The sequence below is a fragment of the Calidris pugnax genome, unplaced genomic scaffold (assembly GCF_001431845.1).
Source record: "Calidris pugnax isolate Ruff unplaced genomic scaffold, ASM143184v1 scaffold273, whole genome shotgun sequence".
Classification (NCBI taxonomy): domain Eukaryota; kingdom Metazoa; phylum Chordata; class Aves; order Charadriiformes; family Scolopacidae; genus Calidris; species Calidris pugnax.
In genome coordinates, this window is record NW_015094508.1 from 5,939,070 (window position 1) to 5,944,706 (window position 5,637).

Sequence of the window (5,637 nt, forward strand, 5' to 3'; positions counted from 1 at the left end):
TGAATGATCTCAGTCACTGGGTGGAATAACACTCAATGGAATCAGCATACTGTTGAAGGCAACCTTAGCCTAAATACACCCTCCCTGCTGCTGCAATCTGTGTTGGTTGGCCACAGATTCTTCAAAGAAGATGAAACACTGTTCTCTCCTGAACTTCACGTTTATTAAAAGATTTCATCTTCTCCTGTGTAATGTTTGCATCACAACACAAATCATCAGCTTGCTTTGACCCTGACACCATTTTATAGGCTTAATAATAATAAATCTATGTCCTGAAATAGTTTCTGCAGATTACAGCAATCAATCAAAATTCAGGGAGCCTTAAACCATTAATGTCATCGGCAATGATCCAGCACCCTGGGAATCCATCTAAATCAGCCATTATTACTGAAAATGCTTCTTAAGAGCCTTAAGATAAAGGTAGTATTTGGGAGCATAAATTGCAGTTCTATTTTTATCAGCCATTGAGGGATGATTTTCATAGTGATTTTTTGTATCTGTTTTGAACAAGACAAAGCCAGAACAATTCTTTCCTTTTCCTCATGCAGCTGTTTTGGTTATTGCGACAGAAAAATAGAAACCAATACATAGCAGATTGCTTTACTAGAACAAAACTGAAGTATTTGTTATGTAAAGGAGTCTCTTGATTTTTTGAAGGAAAAGGAAAGAACTGTCATCACCAGTCCTTAGTGCACTTTATGTTGAAATATGTCTGGTTGAAGGCAATGCTCCGAAGAGAAGCTGTGCCCATTTATTGCGCTACAGCTATCTACAGGTTTGGTAATTTCACACTGTGGACTTTTGTGATGTGGAGAAACAATGCATGACTTACGGACAAAGCAATCCCTTCACTGAGAGATACATCTACAGCTCTTTGTCGTGGGATTTTCTGTAGCTGTCTATTAACAGAGTGTCTGAAAGCCTATCACTTAAAATCAATGACAACAGTGAAATGTTGCAGAACTCAGATACTTTTTTCTTTTGTGGGTAAGAATCTGTTTGCTTTCTGGTTTGTATGTAGATTTTTAAAATTAGTTTTCTTTTACCTGATTTAATTGCATTTGTATGTGATTTTTTAACTTTCTTTTTTGCTTAGCTGGTTGGGTTGAAGGATGCTAGTGAAATAGAAGGGCCACATGCTTTCGGGTAGGATCTTTGGAAAGTGTCTAAACTATGTCCTGCTGTTCGTCATGCCTAATGTGGTCTGACAGCTCGTTCCCACCCAGCTGTGAGCACACAACACATCTCCAACACATCAAGGCAGGCTCTGTGATCAGCGTTGTCCTGAGAACAGTTATCATGTTAAAAAGATCAGAGCTCCATCACTAGTGGGAATGGATTCAAGAGGCCATTGAGGACTAGGCCCAACCTCACAGATTTGCTGGAAGCCAGCTGATCCCCCAGCAGCCTAAACCTAACAGGCAGTGATGAGGCTGTCCAGCAGTCTCGGTCTTCAGCAATCAGTATCTCAGCAGAGATCTAGCCAGATTGCTATAAAACTTGCCAGCAAACTCAGAGGGAAAATGTTTAAGTCATGTTGCTACAGATAGGAATGTAAATCAACTAATCAGACTGTCCCTACCACAAGGCATCTCTGAAAAGGGGAACAACCTTTCCTTTCCAAAGGCCTAATTTATGCACAGGTACAGCTACTGTTCTGTTGTTCATGCCTTGATTTTTGCCCAAAATAGAGAAAACATGAACTGCATAGATAATTTTGAATCTTAATACCTGAAAAAGAAATGAAAAGAACAGACAAAATCATGTCTCAAAAAGCTGTGTTGTGTGAGAGTCACTGAAAAGCAGCTTAAATTTTGATCTAATTCAAAGGGCTCTAATTCAAAATCTGTCTACAGACAGATTTTTAGCCTCCCTTTTCACACAGAAAAGTGGGATATGTTAGAGAATAATCTTCTGGTTTCCTACTTGTGAGAAGCACTCTAGTCTCACTTGGTGGCTCCCTGTTTTTGCAAGTGCTATAATTCCCTGATAAGAGATTAGCTGCTGCTCTGCACTTGAAATATGACATTGGCATTGTTGTCTGATAATGGTTCAAACCAAGCTTCAGGTGTCTAGGGAAAAACGTTTCCACAGATGACTCATTGCCAGCAAGAAACCTCTAAACTTTGCTCCCCGTCACCACAGAGGTCTATAAAATTCTGGTCCCACCAGAAGCATGCCAAGTTCTTTTACTTGAAGCTGGATTATAGCTTGTGGAGTCTAAGCAGTAGACAGGTGTAAGGGGAAAACAAACAGGTATTGTTCTTTCTCATCTGTTCTATGAGTTAATGGAAGAATAATCTATGAAAATCATAACCTAAGGAGGGTGCAGCTAGATCACCTTCTCCTGTTCTCCCCTTAACCTTGTATTTTCTAAAATGATACACTTGACCTTTTAAGTCTTTTAAATTTGATAGCAGTATCTTTCAAAAACAGACAGGAAATTGTGACCTCGCCAATGTCAAATAATTTTATCTACCATTAGATGCCAGTCCTCATTTAACTGATTTGCATTCTGCACTGCAGCTCTCCCTGAGCTAGGTGGCTGTTAATGGGGCCTGCTGCTGTGGTTGGTGATGCAATGAGCTATAAAGGCAACCTTTTATTTTAGCTTTTACTATGCAAGTAAAACCAGTTACTGTAAAAGCTGTTTGGGAAAATGGGTGACGAAGCCCATCAATTGAATAATGCAGCCCATTCTCTGTCTGAAAGTTTGTGACAGGAATTGCAGTTAAAGACTGAGGGTGGGGACCAAAAAAGCCCCAAGGCCAAAACTTTGGAGGTGGATAACTACTACCTTAATGGAGTAGGAGAACAAGCAACAAAGTTTTTATTAGGTTATTTCTGAGAAAAATTTCCCAGATGCACTGAACAAAGCACATGACTGACGAGGAAAAGCACCCATGTAATTTCTTGGGATTTGTGAAATTCCCTAGTGTCATGATTGTGAGGCTGGTCTAGGCTCTGTCTCATGGCTGCTACCCACATGGTAGGCAAGACAGACGCAGATTTCTCTGAGTTCTTCCTCTTTTGCACCTCTGCGTGTTCGCACCTATCAGGCTGCACGGGATTGCTACAGGGTCTGCTCTACAGCTCTAACAAATGGTTGTGAGATCAGTGTAGGGTGGGGGTAAGGTGTAGGAATGAGCCATAACAGACCTCCAGACAATGATGAAACCCCTGGAACTGAGTAGTAACAGAGATAATGACCTAATCCTCAATTGAGGATAAAACCAGCTTCTTTCTGAGTTGCATTTTATCTTCAGCAGACCAAGCAAAGGTTAATGAAATACCAATATTCTCCAAACAGGCTTGGGAAGATTTAAATCCCTGGAAGCTCTTGGGAAGAACATTTGGACTCTGAACAGCTAACTCTTGACACAGTATCTGTGTTCTCAAAGGAGTCTTATCTTATCTGAGAGATGTGCTAATTTGCACTGAGTTGTATTTCTATGCAATCTAAACAGGAAGTGAGTATTTCAGAACTGGGACATCTGGTGTGTGTGGACTCCCTGTACCTATGAACACTTAGTCTTTTGCTTAGCTTTTGACCTTCCAGTTCTGACTGTCTGGTTCTGGAAATCTGAGGGGTTTGATCTGTGAACTCTCATCCTTCACCTGAACTGCAAATCGAGCCATTGGTATCAGCACAGCAAGGGAGAAAAGACCAGCAGGTTCACCTGCTTGCATAATATGCTGCATGGCATAGACCATCCTTTTGGCACCTAGCTCCATCCCAGAGATTTCTAACTCTCTCCTGGTTCTTTTGAGGAGCAGACCAGATTCTGTCATGTTGCACTCTGGTGAAAGTACATAAAGGAGATTCATTGTATCAGCAACAATATGTATACTACAGTACATAAATTAAATCATAATCTTACAAATCAGCATCTGATTTTTACAAATGCTTACATGCATTCAATACAGAATTTACTACATTTAGTTAACCATAAGCATAAAGTGTCTCTAAGAGCTGAACCATAATTACTGAATGTATTCCATCCTGTTCTACATTTCTTCTGATTTACACCATAAAGAAGAAATCAGTGAAATGCTCGTAATAGTGCCACCTTCCTGAGCATTAATGAAGCCAAATTAGTATAGAAATACCTGGCTTAAAGGTCTATATGTCTTGCTAAATAAATCAAGCATGATCTTTCTGAATTTCTATTAGTTTAATCTCATCAGATTTAGGTTTCCAAATTTCCAAGTTCCACACCCAGATGATTCCAAATTGTTCTTCTGGTCCAGGCAGCTCTGGGGGGGTCCCAGTTCTGCTGGTCCCATCACCATTGAGAAGTTATGCCGTAAGGCAACCCTTCCCTCCAAGTGCACAGCACAGCCCTATGTCTAGTGAAGGTTAAGAAGCTCCTCAGGTATTACATACCCTCTGCAGGAGCTGATAGAGATGTGAGATCTCAAGGGACCTGAAATAAATAGTATGGTTCAGAAATGGCACTGGGATACCCAACTATTATTCCTACTTACAGGCACTAGGATCTTCAGATCTGCTACAGCTGCAAGATAAAGCAATATAGCCTACGAGTTGGTGGGATGTGTTGAAGGGAATAATTGGAAAGTGGGCAAAAAGATAAGCATTCTCACAAAATCGTACATAGAAAAACTCTTCAAAACTTCTGGAGGTGTTCCGGCTCCTAATCTGAAAACCTGAATCTTTTCCTCTGTGAGGTGGTTCTCCCAATACCTGGCTCGATCCTTCTGCATGTTTCCTCACTGGATGAGGACTGGAGAGAAAAAGCAATAGGTGAAGGCAGGCTGATGACTTGGGAGAGAGCAGTACTTACACTATTGGTTTTATTGAAAGGATAACTTAAGGACTTAATGCTTACTGCTTATGAGGCTATTTCTGAAGCTAAAGATGGAGGGAAGGATTACTATTTTAATTATCATTCTGCTAAATATCTGAAAGGGCATTTAATGATCACGAAACTGTCCATGAGGAAGTGTTGGTTTTCCCTGGATTTTCAGGAGATTAGGCAGGCTATCTGGTGTCTGATGCTCCCCAGATCCAAGAATGGGGAAATTAAGTACAGTAATGAACAGTAGGATTACAGTTCTTTCCCAGAAAAAAATAAATAAGATCTTACATTAAAAATTGTTTAAAGTATCTCTCAGTCTTTCATTTCATGTAGATATGTGCTGCCATTCTCATGGGCTTGAGGTGGAGTCTGGATGTGAGAAGAGAAGGATGAGAGCACAAAACAGTGTTGTCTGCACAGTTGTACAGTAATGTTGTATATTTAGACTTGATATTTTGATGAGGATCAGTATACCCAAGGCCTAATGTGGCCTACAGAATAGATTGGCCACAACAGAGAAGCAACTTCTATCATCTCTTTTTTAATCTATATTATTCTAGATACAATGGGAAACAACCTCAAGGAGTTACAGCCCTGAAGTGTCTAATAAAATTTCTTAGTCACGGAATTTGAGATGTGAAGGTTTTCCTTCTTTGAGATGAAATGTCAAGTGGAAGCATTGTCTGTATTTTGGCTGATGAATTTTGAGTGCCATGAGGAAGCAGAGAGCTGATAACTATATGGTGGAGGGTTTCTGAAAACTAGCTGTGGCTTTGAGTTACGAATTGTACAGTAAACCTGTGCTTGGCCTAACACT